This window comes from Schistocerca gregaria, chromosome 5 (genome assembly GCF_023897955.1).
Source record: "Schistocerca gregaria isolate iqSchGreg1 chromosome 5, iqSchGreg1.2, whole genome shotgun sequence".
Classification (NCBI taxonomy): Eukaryota; Metazoa; Arthropoda; class Insecta; order Orthoptera; family Acrididae; genus Schistocerca; species Schistocerca gregaria.
Genome location: NC_064924.1, coordinates 74,606,154 through 74,619,286, shown reverse-complemented (window position 1 = coordinate 74,619,286; position 13,133 = coordinate 74,606,154). Strand labels below are relative to the sequence as shown.

Genomic DNA, 13,133 nt, shown 5'->3' with positions numbered 1-13,133 from the left:
AACTCTCAGGTGCGACAAAGATGCTTCCACAAGCATTTTAAACCACTGTATTAAACGTAAGATGTGAAATTACAGCAATGAACTCAGTTTGAACAAGAATGCGCGGAGGAAGAGTGCTAGGAACTCGTTGAAAATAACGAAACACTGCGAATCGACGGATGTGCTCTTAAAATGCGTCAGAGCCTACTGTTTTGTAGGAGCGCTAAATTCCAATTTTGTAGCAGTGCACAACGGCAAATTTGTAAACAAAAATTTACCTTTCGTCGCTACAAGAGATGGATACTTTGCCGAACAGCCTGTGTCTTGTGTGCATGTTTTCGCACCTTTCCACGGCACGGCGCAGCACAGAGCGGCTCTGGTAGCTCCGAACGGCCGCACACGGCGCCTCGGACACGTCGGTTCGGCCCGCGCCCATCTCGCAGATGCTTCTCGTACTTGTGCTGTCATATGGACCACGACCCGAGCGGCAGCGAGCGGCAGTCGAGCAAAGTCGGGACAAGTCGGGACGGAAGGGGACAGCCGAGAATGCACCGTGCGAATTACGCAAATATCTGGAAGCGCGACGCGTGTCAGGCAGGTGAGACCGCTTCCCTCTGTCTTCATTTCTTGCTTTCTTGTCACTACCCCTGCCAGCCCTTTTTTCATGCTACCTTTCTCATGTGACATAGATGCTTCCATACTGATTTTAAACTATCGTAAGATACGATATTAAGGAGCTCAATTTGAAAAGAGTGCGCCAAGGAAGACTTCCAAAGAGTCTCTGGAAATAACAAAACAGTGTGAAGTGACAGAAATGTTGTGAAATACGTCAGGGCATATTGTTTTGTAGCAGTGCACAACGGCAAATTTGTAAACAAAAATTTACCTTTCGTCGCTACAAGAGATGGATACTTTGTCGAACAAACGAATGACAGGCGGTGCAACGAGCAGCTGTGTTGTGCGTCTGACCCACGTGGCGGCGCGCCGCACAGCGCGTCGCCTTCGAGGTGGAAGGACGTGCTTTGCGTCAAATGTGCCACCGAAAACGGAGATTGCGTGTGTTGGGAGGAGAGGCGAAGCCTTCTTCTGCCGTGCGGCTACTGTATAAGGACGCCAACGGCCATACCATGTTGAATACACCGGTTCTCGTCCGATCACCGAAGTTAAGCAACATCGGGCCCGGTTAGTACTTGGATGGGTGACCGCCTGGGAACACCGGGTGCTGTTGGCTCCCTCTCTTCTTTTAAATTTTATGTCACTACACCTGCCAGTCCTCTTTTCATACAAACTCTCAGGTGCGACAAAGATGCTTCCACAAGCATTTTAAACCACTGTATTAAACGTAAGATGTGAAATTACAGCAATGAACTCAGTTTGAACAAGAATGCGCGGAGGAAGAGTGCTAGGAACTCGTTGAAAATAACGAAACACTGCGAATCGACGGATGTGCTCTTAAAATGCGTCAGAGCCTACTGTTTTGTAGGAGCGCTAAATTCCAATTTTGTAGCAGTGCACAACGGCAAATTTGTAAACAAAAATTTACCTTTCGTCGCTACAAGAGATGGATACTTTGCCGAACAGCCTGTGTCTTGTGTGCATGTTTTCGCACCTTTCCACGGCACGGCGCAGCACAGAGCGGCTCTGGTAGCTCCGAACGGCCGCACACGGCGCCTCGGACACGTCGGTTCGGCCCGCGCCCATCTCGCAGATGCTTCTCGTACTTGTGCTGTCATATGGACCACGACCCGAGCGGCAGCGAGCGGCAGTCGAGCAAAGTCGGGACAAGTCGGGACGGAAGGGGACAGCCGAGAATGCACCGTGCGAATTACGCAAATATCTGGAAGCGCGACGCGTGTCAGGCAGGTGAGACCGCTTCCCTCTGTCTTCATTTCTTGCTTTCTTGTCACTACCCCTGCCAGCCCTTTTTTCATGCTACCTTTCTCATGTGACATAGATGCTTCCATACTGATTTTAAACTATCGTAAGATACGATATTAAGGAGCTCAATTTGAAAAGAGTGCGCCAAGGAAGACTTCCAAAGAGTCTCTGGAAATAACAAAACAGTGTGAAGTGACAGAAATGTTGTGAAATACGTCAGGGCATATTGTTTTGTAGCAGTGCACAACGGCAAATTTGTAAACAAAAATTTACCTTTCGTCGCTACAAGAGATGGATACTTTGTCGAACAAACGAATGACAGGCGGTGCAACGAGCAGCTGTGTTGTGCGTCTGACCCACGTGGCGGCGCGCCGCACAGCGCGTCGCCTTCGAGGTGGAAGGACGTGCTTTGCGTCAAATGTGCCACCGAAAACGGAGATTGCGTGTGTTGGGAGGAGAGGCGAAGCCTTCTTCTGCCGTGCGGCTACTGTATAAGGACGCCAACGGCCATACCATGTTGAATACACCGGTTCTCGTCCGATCACCGAAGTTAAGCAACATCGGGCCCGGTTAGTACTTGGATGGGTGACCGCCTGGGAACACCGGGTGCTGTTGGCTCCCTCTCTTCTTTTAAATTTTATGTCACTACACCTGCCAGTCCTCTTTTCATACAAACTCTCAGGTGCGACAAAGATGCTTCCACAAGCATTTTAAACCACTGTATTAAACGTAAGATGTGAAATTACAGCAATGAACTCAGTTTGAACAAGAATGCGCGGAGGAAGAGTGCTAGGAACTCGTTGAAAATAACGAAACACTGCGAATCGACGGATGTGCTCTTAAAATGCGTCAGAGCCTACTGTTTTGTAGGAGCGCTAAATTCCAATTTTGTAGCAGTGCACAACGGCAAATTTGTAAACAAAAATTTACCTTTCGTCGCTACAAGAGATGGATACTTTGCCGAACAGCCTGTGTCTTGTGTGCATGTTTTCGCACCTTTCCACGGCACGGCGCAGCACAGAGCGGCTCTGGTAGCTCCGAACGGCCGCACACGGCGCCTCGGACACGTCGGTTCGGCCCGCGCCCATCTCGCAGATGCTTCTCGTACTTGTGCTGTCATATGGACCACGACCCGAGCGGCAGCGAGCGGCAGTCGAGCAAAGTCGGGACAAGTCGGGACGGAAGGGGACAGCCGAGAATGCACCGTGCGAATTACGCAAATATCTGGAAGCGCGACGCGTGTCAGGCAGGTGAGACCGCTTCCCTCTGTCTTCATTTCTTGCTTTCTTGTCACTACCCCTGCCAGCCCTTTTTTCATGCTACCTTTCTCATGTGACATAGATGCTTCCATACTGATTTTAAACTATCGTAAGATACGATATTAAGGAGCTCAATTTGAAAAGAGTGCGCCAAGGAAGACTTCCAAAGAGTCTCTGGAAATAACAAAACAGTGTGAAGTGACAGAAATGTTGTGAAATACGTCAGGGCATATTGTTTTGTAGCAGTGCACAACGGCAAATTTGTAAACAAAAATTTACCTTTCGTCGCTACACGAGATGGATACTTTGTCGAACAAACGAATGACAGGCGGTGCAACGAGCAGCTGTGTTGTGCGTCTGACCCACGTGGCGGCGCGCCGCACAGCGCGTCGCCTTCGAGGTGGAAGGACGTGCTTTGCGTCAAATGTGCCACCGAAAACGGAGATTGCGTGTGTTGGGAGGAGAGGCGAAGCCTTCTTCTGCCGTGCGGCTACTGTATAAGGACGCCAACGGCCATACCATGTTGAATACACCGGTTCTCGTCCGATCACCGAAGTTAAGCAACATCGGGCCCGGTTAGTACTTGGATGGGTGACCGCCTGGGAACACCGGGTGCTGTTGGCTCCCTCTCTTCTTTTAAATTTTATGTCACTACACCTGCCAGTCCTCTTTTCATACAAACTCTCAGGTGCGACAAAGATGCTTCCACAAGCATTTTAAACCACTGTATTAAACGTAAGATGTGAAATTACAGCAATGAACTCAGTTTGAACAAGAATGCGCGGAGGAAGAGTGCTAGGAACTCGTTGAAAATAACGAAACACTGCGAATCGACGGATGTGCTCTTAAAATGCGTCAGAGCCTACTGTTTTGTAGGAGCGCTAAATTCCAATTTTGTAGCAGTGCACAACGGCAAATTTGTAAACAAAAATTTACCTTTCGTCGCTACAAGAGATGGATACTTTGCCGAACAGCCTGTGTCTTGTGTGCATGTTTTCGCACCTTTCCACGGCACGGCGCAGCACAGAGCGGCTCTGGTAGCTCCGAACGGCCGCACACGGCGCCTCGGACACGTCGGTTCGGCCCGCGCCCATCTCGCAGATGCTTCTCGTACTTGTGCTGTCATATGGACCACGACCCGAGCGGCAGCGAGCGGCAGTCGAGCAAAGTCGGGACAAGTCGGGACGGAAGGGGACAGCCGAGAATGCACCGTGCGAATTACGCAAATATCTGGAAGCGCGACGCGTGTCAGGCAGGTGAGACCGCTTCCCTCTGTCTTCATTTCTTGCTTTCTTGTCACTACCCCTGCCAGCCCTTTTTTCATGCTACCTTTCTCATGTGACATAGATGCTTCCATACTGATTTTAAACTATCGTAAGATACGATATTAAGGAGCTCAATTTGAAAAGAGTGCGCCAAGGAAGACTTCCAAAGAGTCTCTGGAAATAACAAAACAGTGTGAAGTGACAGAAATGTTGTGAAATACGTCAGGGCATATTGTTTTGTAGCAGTGCACAACGGCAAATTTGTAAACAAAAATTTACCTTTCGTCGCTACAAGAGATGGATACTTTGTCGAACAAACGAATGACAGGCGGTGCAACGAGCAGCTGTGTTGTGCGTCTGACCCACGTGGCGGCGCGCCGCACAGCGCGTCGCCTTCGAGGTGGAAGGACGTGCTTTGCGTCAAATGTGCCACCGAAAACGGAGATTGCGTGTGTTGGGAGGAGAGGCGAAGCCTTCTTCTGCCGTGCGGCTACTGTATAAGGACGCCAACGGCCATACCATGTTGAATACACCGGTTCTCGTCCGATCACCGAAGTTAAGCAACATCGGGCCCGGTTAGTACTTGGATGGGTGACCGCCTGGGAACACCGGGTGCTGTTGGCTCCCTCTCTTCTTTTAAATTTTATGTCACTACACCTGCCAGTCCTCTTTTCATACAAACTCTCAGGTGCGACAAAGATGCTTCCACAAGCATTTTAAACCACTGTATTAAACGTAAGATGTGAAATTACAGCAATGAACTCAGTTTGAACAAGAATGCGCGGAGGAAGAGTGCTAGGAACTCGTTGAAAATAACGAAACACTGCGAATCGACGGATGTGCTCTTAAAATGCGTCAGAGCCTACTGTTTTGTAGGAGCGCTAAATTCCAATTTTGTAGCAGTGCACAACGGCAAATTTGTAAACAAAAATTTACCTTTCGTCGCTACAAGAGATGGATACTTTGCCGAACAGCCTGTGTCTTGTGTGCATGTTTTCGCACCTTTCCACGGCACGGCGCAGCACAGAGCGGCTCTGGTAGCTCCGAACGGCCGCACACGGCGCCTCGGACACGTCGGTTCGGCCCGCGCCCATCTCGCAGATGCTTCTCGTACTTGTGCTGTCATATGGACCACGACCCGAGCGGCAGCGAGCGGCAGTCGAGCAAAGTCGGGACAAGTCGGGACGGAAGGGGACAGCCGAGAATGCACCGTGCGAATTACGCAAATATCTGGAAGCGCGACGCGTGTCAGGCAGGTGAGACCGCTTCCCTCTGTCTTCATTTCTTGCTTTCTTGTCACTACCCCTGCCAGCCCTTTTTTCATGCTACCTTTCTCATGTGACATAGATGCTTCCATACTGATTTTAAACTATCGTAAGATACGATATTAAGGAGCTCAATTTGAAAAGAGTGCGCCAAGGAAGACTTCCAAAGAGTCTCTGGAAATAACAAAACAGTGTGAAGTGACAGAAATGTTGTGAAATACGTCAGGGCATATTGTTTTGTAGCAGTGCACAACGGCAAATTTGTAAACAAAAATTTACCTTTCGTCGCTACAAGAGATGGATACTTTGTCGAACAAACGAATGACAGGCGGTGCAACGAGCAGCTGTGTTGTGCGTCTGACCCACGTGGCGGCGCGCCGCACAGCGCGTCGCCTTCGAGGTGGAAGGACGTGCTTTGCGTCAAATGTGCCACCGAAAACGGAGATTGCGTGTGTTGGGAGGAGAGGCGAAGCCTTCTTCTGCCGTGCGGCTACTGTATAAGGACGCCAACGGCCATACCATGTTGAATACACCGGTTCTCGTCCGATCACCGAAGTTAAGCAACATCGGGCCCGGTTAGTACTTGGATGGGTGACCGCCTGGGAACACCGGGTGCTGTTGGCTCCCTCTCTTCTTTTAAATTTTATGTCACTACACCTGCCAGTCCTCTTTTCATACAAACTCTCAGGTGCGACAAAGATGCTTCCACAAGCATTTTAAACCACTGTATTAAACGTAAGATGTGAAATTACAGCAATGAACTCAGTTTGAACAAGAATGCGCGGAGGAAGAGTGCTAGGAACTCGTTGAAAATAACGAAACACTGCGAATCGACGGATGTGCTCTTAAAATGCGTCAGAGCCTACTGTTTTGTAGGAGCGCTAAATTCCAATTTTGTAGCAGTGCACAACGGCAAATTTGTAAACAAAAATTTACCTTTCGTCGCTACAAGAGATGGATACTTTGCCGAACAGCCTGTGTCTTGTGTGCATGTTTTCGCACCTTTCCACGGCACGGCGCAGCACAGAGCGGCTCTGGTAGCTCCGAACGGCCGCACACGGCGCCTCGGACACGTCGGTTCGGCCCGCGCCCATCTCGCAGATGCTTCTCGTACTTGTGCTGTCATATGGACCACGACCCGAGCGGCAGCGAGCGGCAGTCGAGCAAAGTCGGGACAAGTCGGGACGGAAGGGGACAGCCGAGAATGCACCGTGCGAATTACGCAAATATCTGGAAGCGCGACGCGTGTCAGGCAGGTGAGACCGCTTCCCTCTGTCTTCATTTCTTGCTTTCTTGTCACTACCCCTGCCAGCCCTTTTTTCATGCTACCTTTCTCATGTGACATAGATGCTTCCATACTGATTTTAAACTATCGTAAGATACGATATTAAGGAGCTCAATTTGAAAAGAGTGCGCCAAGGAAGACTTCCAAAGAGTCTCTGGAAATAACAAAACAGTGTGAAGTGACAGAAATGTTGTGAAATACGTCAGGGCATATTGTTTTGTAGCAGTGCACAACGGCAAATTTGTAAACAAAAATTTACCTTTCGTCGCTACAAGAGATGGATACTTTGTCGAACAAACGAATGACAGGCGGTGCAACGAGCAGCTGTGTTGTGCGTCTGACCCACGTGGCGGCGCGCCGCACAGCGCGTCGCCTTCGAGGTGGAAGGACGTGCTTTGCGTCAAATGTGCCACCGAAAACGGAGATTGCGTGTGTTGGGAGGAGAGGCGAAGCCTTCTTCTGCCGTGCGGCTACTGTATAAGGACGCCAACGGCCATACCATGTTGAATACACCGGTTCTCGTCCGATCACCGAAGTTAAGCAACATCGGGCCCGGTTAGTACTTGGATGGGTGACCGCCTGGGAACACCGGGTGCTGTTGGCTCCCTCTCTTCTTTTAAATTTTATGTCACTACACCTGCCAGTCCTCTTTTCATACAAACTCTCAGGTGCGACAAAGATGCTTCCACAAGCATTTTAAACCACTGTATTAAACGTAAGATGTGAAATTACAGCAATGAACTCAGTTTGAACAAGAATGCGCGGAGGAAGAGTGCTAGGAACTCGTTGAAAATAACGAAACACTGCGAATCGACGGATGTGCTCTTAAAATGCGTCAGAGCCTACTGTTTTGTAGGAGCGCTAAATTCCAATTTTGTAGCAGTGCACAACGGCAAATTTGTAAACAAAAATTTACCTTTCGTCGCTACAAGAGATGGATACTTTGCCGAACAGCCTGTGTCTTGTGTGCATGTTTTCGCACCTTTCCACGGCACGGCGCAGCACAGAGCGGCTCTGGTAGCTCCGAACGGCCGCACACGGCGCCTCGGACACGTCGGTTCGGCCCGCGCCCATCTCGCAGATGCTTCTCGTACTTGTGCTGTCATATGGACCACGACCCGAGCGGCAGCGAGCGGCAGTCGAGCAAAGTCGGGACAAGTCGGGACGGAAGGGGACAGCCGAGAATGCACCGTGCGAATTACGCAAATATCTGGAAGCGCGACGCGTGTCAGGCAGGTGAGACCGCTTCCCTCTGTCTTCATTTCTTGCTTTCTTGTCACTACCCCTGCCAGCCCTTTTTTCATGCTACCTTTCTCATGTGACATAGATGCTTCCATACTGATTTTAAACTATCGTAAGATACGATATTAAGGAGCTCAATTTGAAAAGAGTGCGCCAAGGAAGACTTCCAAAGAGTCTCTGGAAATAACAAAACAGTGTGAAGTGACAGAAATGTTGTGAAATACGTCAGGGCATATTGTTTTGTAGCAGTGCACAACGGCAAATTTGATCTGTCTCGCGTGTGTTTCGTCGCTACAAGAGATGGATACTTTGTCGAACAAACGAATGACAGGCGGTGCAACGAGCAGCTGTGTTGTGCGTCTGACCCACGTGGCGGCGCGCCGCACAGCGCGTCGCCTTCGAGGTGGAAGGACGTGCTTTGCGTCAAATGTGCCACCGAAAACGGAGATTGCGTGTGTTGGGAGGAGAGGCGAAGCCTTCTTCTGCCGTGCGGCTACTGTATAAGGACGCCAACGGCCATACCATGTTGAATACACCGGTTCTCGTCCGATCACCGAAGTTAAGCAACATCGGGCCCGGTTAGTACTTGGCTGTCTGCCCGCCTGGCAACACCTCGGTGCCGAGCGAGCAGTACTTCCTTGTGCGACTTGGCCGGCGGCGCCTCGCGTGTCGTCTGTCTCCTGCCTCGCGGCTACATTTCATCAAGTCCGTAAGTTATGGCAATGTTGTATGATAATAGTGAAGAACGACAAAATAATGTGCAATGCGAATTCGATAGTTCCGTCGGAAAAACCGTCAGCTTTCGAAATTCACCGTTGGATACTTGAGGAATTGTGTTTGTCGACCGATGACGTTCTCGGAGTTCAATTTGATACTTTTATCAATTCCGTGTTTTGAAGTTGAAAACTCCCGAATTGTGTGATACCGTGGTAAATGTTAATGATGGTATCCGTAAATTTCGACATCTAGACGGTCGCATTAGTAACGTGACTATTTCTCATGGTGGGTTTGGCCTTCGAAATGTTCGTGTGTTCAACTTGCCTTTAACACGCGATCTAGTGACAATATCTCGTCATTTGCGGCCGTACGGGACCGTGCTATCTGTTTTTAAAGAGAAGTGGTCTTCCGCCTATGTTTTTCAGGTCGAAAACGGCGTGAGGAGTGTAAAGATGATAGTACGACAACATATTCCGTCCTTCTTGTTAGTTAACGGTCATCGTGCTTTTATAACCTATAGTGGTCAACCTCAGACGTGTTCCTTTTGCGGTGCTGTTGGTCATTACCGACAAAACTGTCCTAAACGCAGGCAGCCTGTTCAGTTGCCACGTGAGGACGTTTTAAGTGGGCCTAGCTTTGCTTCTGTTGCTGCAACGAGTTTAGGTTCCGCCCCCCCCGCACGTGTGCAACTCGCGGCCGCCCCCCCTGTATCGGCCGCCGCTGACGTTATGGACACGTCTGTTCCTGATAGTGACTCTGTTTCTGTTTCTGAACGTCCTGTTGAGCCTTCTTTGCTCGCGGCTGCGACAACTGAATCTGTTTTTGAAAAACCGGTAGTGGACGAAGTCTCACCGCAATCCGTGCCGATGTCGGGAGAAATTGTTCCGCATACTGTCCCGGTTACGGAACCCGACATATCGGCGGTTGCTCCTACTACCGTCCCCGACAGTCTTTCTGCTGCCAGTGCTGTTGTAGAACGTGAAGCTTTTACTGCACCGAAACCGCGTAGGGACCGGAATGTCGCTCGAGCTTCTGGCACCCCACGTTTACGTAGTGCCAGTAGCTCTGCTTCGTTTAATACGCGTGGTTTTTCGGACAAAAATCGGAGTCCGTCTCCGGTGGCGCGTTCTCCTGCCCCCCCCCTCAGGTTCGGTCGGTCGGGCAACCGACCTCCCGACAACCGGCCACGCGCGACGGCGTAGACCTCGGCCACCGCCCGTCTCAGGGGGGAGGCAGCAGGCGCCACGCGAAAAAGCAGACCTCTTCCCGCACTCAGCCGGGGGGTGATGTTGTTGCTGCAACGCAGAAACGTGACATCGCGGTGCAACATTTGAAAACCTTCCTGAGCCAACCGACTTCTGATGCCGATTCCGGCATGGCGGTGGATCCGCCTTTGTCTGTGACACCTTCCCCCTTTCCAACCAAAAGAAAGGCCGAAGATTCGCACCTTCGTCGTGCCCCCCCTTCCACCCACGATTTGGTGCCGCCTTTATCTTCGGATGTCGAGATGCCCGCCGTGGAGCATTCCGTCACAGAAAGTGCAGTCACAGTTTCTGGGACTCCACCGCTCCCGCCCCCCCTTCCTAGTCAGTCACAGGATTGGTCGGCGGACGTGGAGGCCGGTGGTAACCATTAGTGTGACTCATTGTATGTCCTCCCCCTCCTAGCAAGTTTGTATGTTTTATCTTGTTTTAAGCAAATTTCATGTTTTTCTTTTATTTTCTTGTTTTTTAACTGTGTTATTACGTGTATATGGTTAACGACTGTAGCCAGTGGAACATCTTAACAGTTAATCTTAATAAGTTGCGAAATCCGCAGAAGGCTATGATTTTAAAAAATTTCTTGTATGATAATAACTGTCACGTCGCTTTTTTACAGGAGGTGACTTGTGAAGCGCTTTTGTTTTTGCATGATTTTACTGATTTTACTGTGATTGATAATATTGCCCCTGATAACGATACGGGCACTGCAATTTTAGTGCGTTCTGGCTTACCAATATCTAACGTTGACATTTTACCGAACGGTCGCGCTGTTGCTTGTACCATTTTTGGAATTGTGTTTGTAAATGTGTACGCTCCGTCAGGAAATGTTAAACCGGCCAGGGCTGACTTTTATGGTAGAGATTTGTGTCAGCTTCTATCCAGGAATGTCGATACTTTAATCGTTGGGGGTGATTTTAATTGTGTTTTAGACGACAGCGATCAAGAGCCGCGTCCAAACAAATGTCACGAGCTGGGTACTTTAGTCACTAGTTTTCAGCTGCTCGACACGTGGCGTGTTTTACACCCGGATTTCACCTACTTCACCTATTTTTACGGTACCGGGCGTAGCCGCCTCGATCGGATTTATGTGTCTAGGCAGCTGTCTGCCCGTATTTGTAGTGCTGACGTGACTCCTGTCGTATTTTCTGACCACTCCAGTTACTCCTGTCGTCTTTTATTGCCTCGTTTGTGTGTTCCTCGCCGTACCAATTTGTGGAAGTTCAATTGCAGTTTACTCAATGACGACCATTTTGTGACTTGTTTTAACCGTATATGGCAACGGTTGTTACGGACTCGAGGCGGTCATAGTAGCACCATTGAGTGGTGGGTTGCGATAGTTAAACCGGCGATTAGGAAATTTTTAATTGATTACAGCCGTGAGGCGGCACGCTGGCGTCGGGCAACGGCTCGCTTCCGCCAGGCTTGTTTACGGGACTTAGCGTTGCGGGTGACGTCACAGCCCGAGTTGTTGCCTACTATGAAGCAATTTCAAGCAAAGCTTTTACTTGACATGCGTGCCGTTAGTGATGGGGTGACCGTCCGAAGTCAGCCTGCGGGACTTGTTACTGGGGAACCTCTGTCCATTTACCATTTACACAGAGAACGCAAACGCCGTGAACGTTTGAAGATTAATGTTTGGCGGCTGCGAAACGGCGATCGAACTTCTGTACAGTCGGAAATTGAAACAGATATTTTTGAACATTTCGCTTCACTTTTCCGTGCTGTTGATGTGGATTCCGACGCGTTGCGAGATTTTTTGCAGACTGTACCCCACGTTTTAACTCGCCCGGACAGGAATCATTTAACTGCCGCCTTTACGTCTGATGAAGTTCTCGATGCCGTTCGGCGGAGTCCCAACGGGAAGTCTCCAGGTCCAGATGGGATTCCTGCGGAATTTTATTTGAAATTTTTTCATCTTTTTAGTGAGATTTTAGTAGATTTGGTAAATGATATTCGAAATGGTGTGACTGTACCAGCTGCCTTTGTGGAGGGGGTTGTGACGCTCGTTCCCAAATCCAATGCTGTGCCAAATATCGACGCTGTCCGTCCGATTACTTTATTAAATGTTGACTACAAGATCGTCACGCGCTGCGTCGCTCAGCGACTTAAAAACATTTTGCCGGCGGTACTTAGTCCTCAGCAAACGTGTGCGGTGCGCGATCGGAATATCTTTGACGCTATCCTTGCTTACAGGGACTGCATTGGTTATGTAAAAAGTGCTCGGCTTCGGACTGCGGCGATTTTATTAGTTGATTTTAAGAATGCCTTTGACCGTATTAGTCATTTTTATTTGCGTCAGGTTTTGGTGCGCATGGGGTTTGGTTATAAATTTACCAAATTAGTGACGCATCTGTTGCAAAATGCCATGTCACGCATTTGTGTTAATGGTCGTCTTACTCCTGCTTTTCGTGTAGGTCGCTCCGTGCGGCAAGGGTGTCCGCTTTCCATGGCGCTTTTTGCCATTGCGCTGGATCCCCTCCTCCGCTATATCGGTCAGGAATGTCGCGGCGTTCAGATGGGGACTACCAGATTGGTTTGTAAAGCATACGCTGATGACCTTGGCGTATTTATTGAGCATTTAGACGATGTTGACAGGTTGCAAGTCGTTCTGCACAACTTTGAACAAGCTACGGGGGCGATTGTCAATACACAGAAAACTGTTCTTTTACCGCTCACCGCCCGCGCACGTACCCTTCGTAGGGACTGGTTCTGTGTACAGCAGCAGCATAAAGTTCTTGGAGTCCTTTTATCCTCGAATCCACAGCAGATGGAAGCATTAAATTGGCGGCCTACGCTGCATCGGATTCGTGCTGTTGTCAAGATCCATGCGGTCCGAAATTTGGCCCTTCGGGAAAAGGTGCAGTTAATAAATAATAACTTCTTGGCAAGGGCGTGGTACCTTGCGCAGGTTCTCCCGGTACCCAAGCAATTGGGGCGCGCCATCACACAGGCGATTTACTGGTTTTTATGGAGGGGGGAGA

General features: G+C 49.6%; 6 non-coding genes and 1 pseudogene across 6 annotated transcripts; all 7 read left to right on the top strand.

Annotated features, from left to right (window-relative positions):
* Positions 1-1,091: 1,091 nt before the first annotated feature.
* LOC126274753 (5S ribosomal RNA) lies at positions 1,092-1,210 on the top strand. Its single transcript, XR_007550310.1, has one exon. It is a non-coding gene; the product is annotated as a 5S ribosomal RNA (ribosomal RNA).
* A 1,146-nt stretch (positions 1,211-2,356) lies between these two features.
* Positions 2,357-2,475, top strand: LOC126274752 (5S ribosomal RNA). Its single transcript, XR_007550309.1, has one exon. It is a non-coding gene; the product is annotated as a 5S ribosomal RNA (ribosomal RNA).
* A 1,146-nt stretch (positions 2,476-3,621) lies between these two features.
* LOC126274750 (5S ribosomal RNA) lies at positions 3,622-3,740 on the top strand. The gene has a single exon (XR_007550307.1). It is a non-coding gene; the product is annotated as a 5S ribosomal RNA (ribosomal RNA).
* A 1,146-nt stretch (positions 3,741-4,886) lies between these two features.
* On the top strand, positions 4,887-5,005 carry LOC126274749 (5S ribosomal RNA). Its single transcript, XR_007550306.1, has one exon. It is a non-coding gene; the product is annotated as a 5S ribosomal RNA (ribosomal RNA).
* Positions 5,006-6,151: 1,146 nt separating this feature from the next.
* On the top strand, positions 6,152-6,270 carry LOC126274748 (5S ribosomal RNA). Its single transcript, XR_007550305.1, has one exon. It is a non-coding gene; the product is annotated as a 5S ribosomal RNA (ribosomal RNA).
* Positions 6,271-7,416: 1,146 nt separating this feature from the next.
* On the top strand, positions 7,417-7,535 carry LOC126274747 (5S ribosomal RNA). Its single transcript, XR_007550304.1, has one exon. It is a non-coding gene; the product is annotated as a 5S ribosomal RNA (ribosomal RNA).
* Positions 7,536-8,681: 1,146 nt separating this feature from the next.
* LOC126274532 (5S ribosomal RNA) lies at positions 8,682-8,799 on the top strand (annotated as a pseudogene).
* The last annotated feature ends 4,334 nt before the right edge of the window (positions 8,800-13,133 follow it).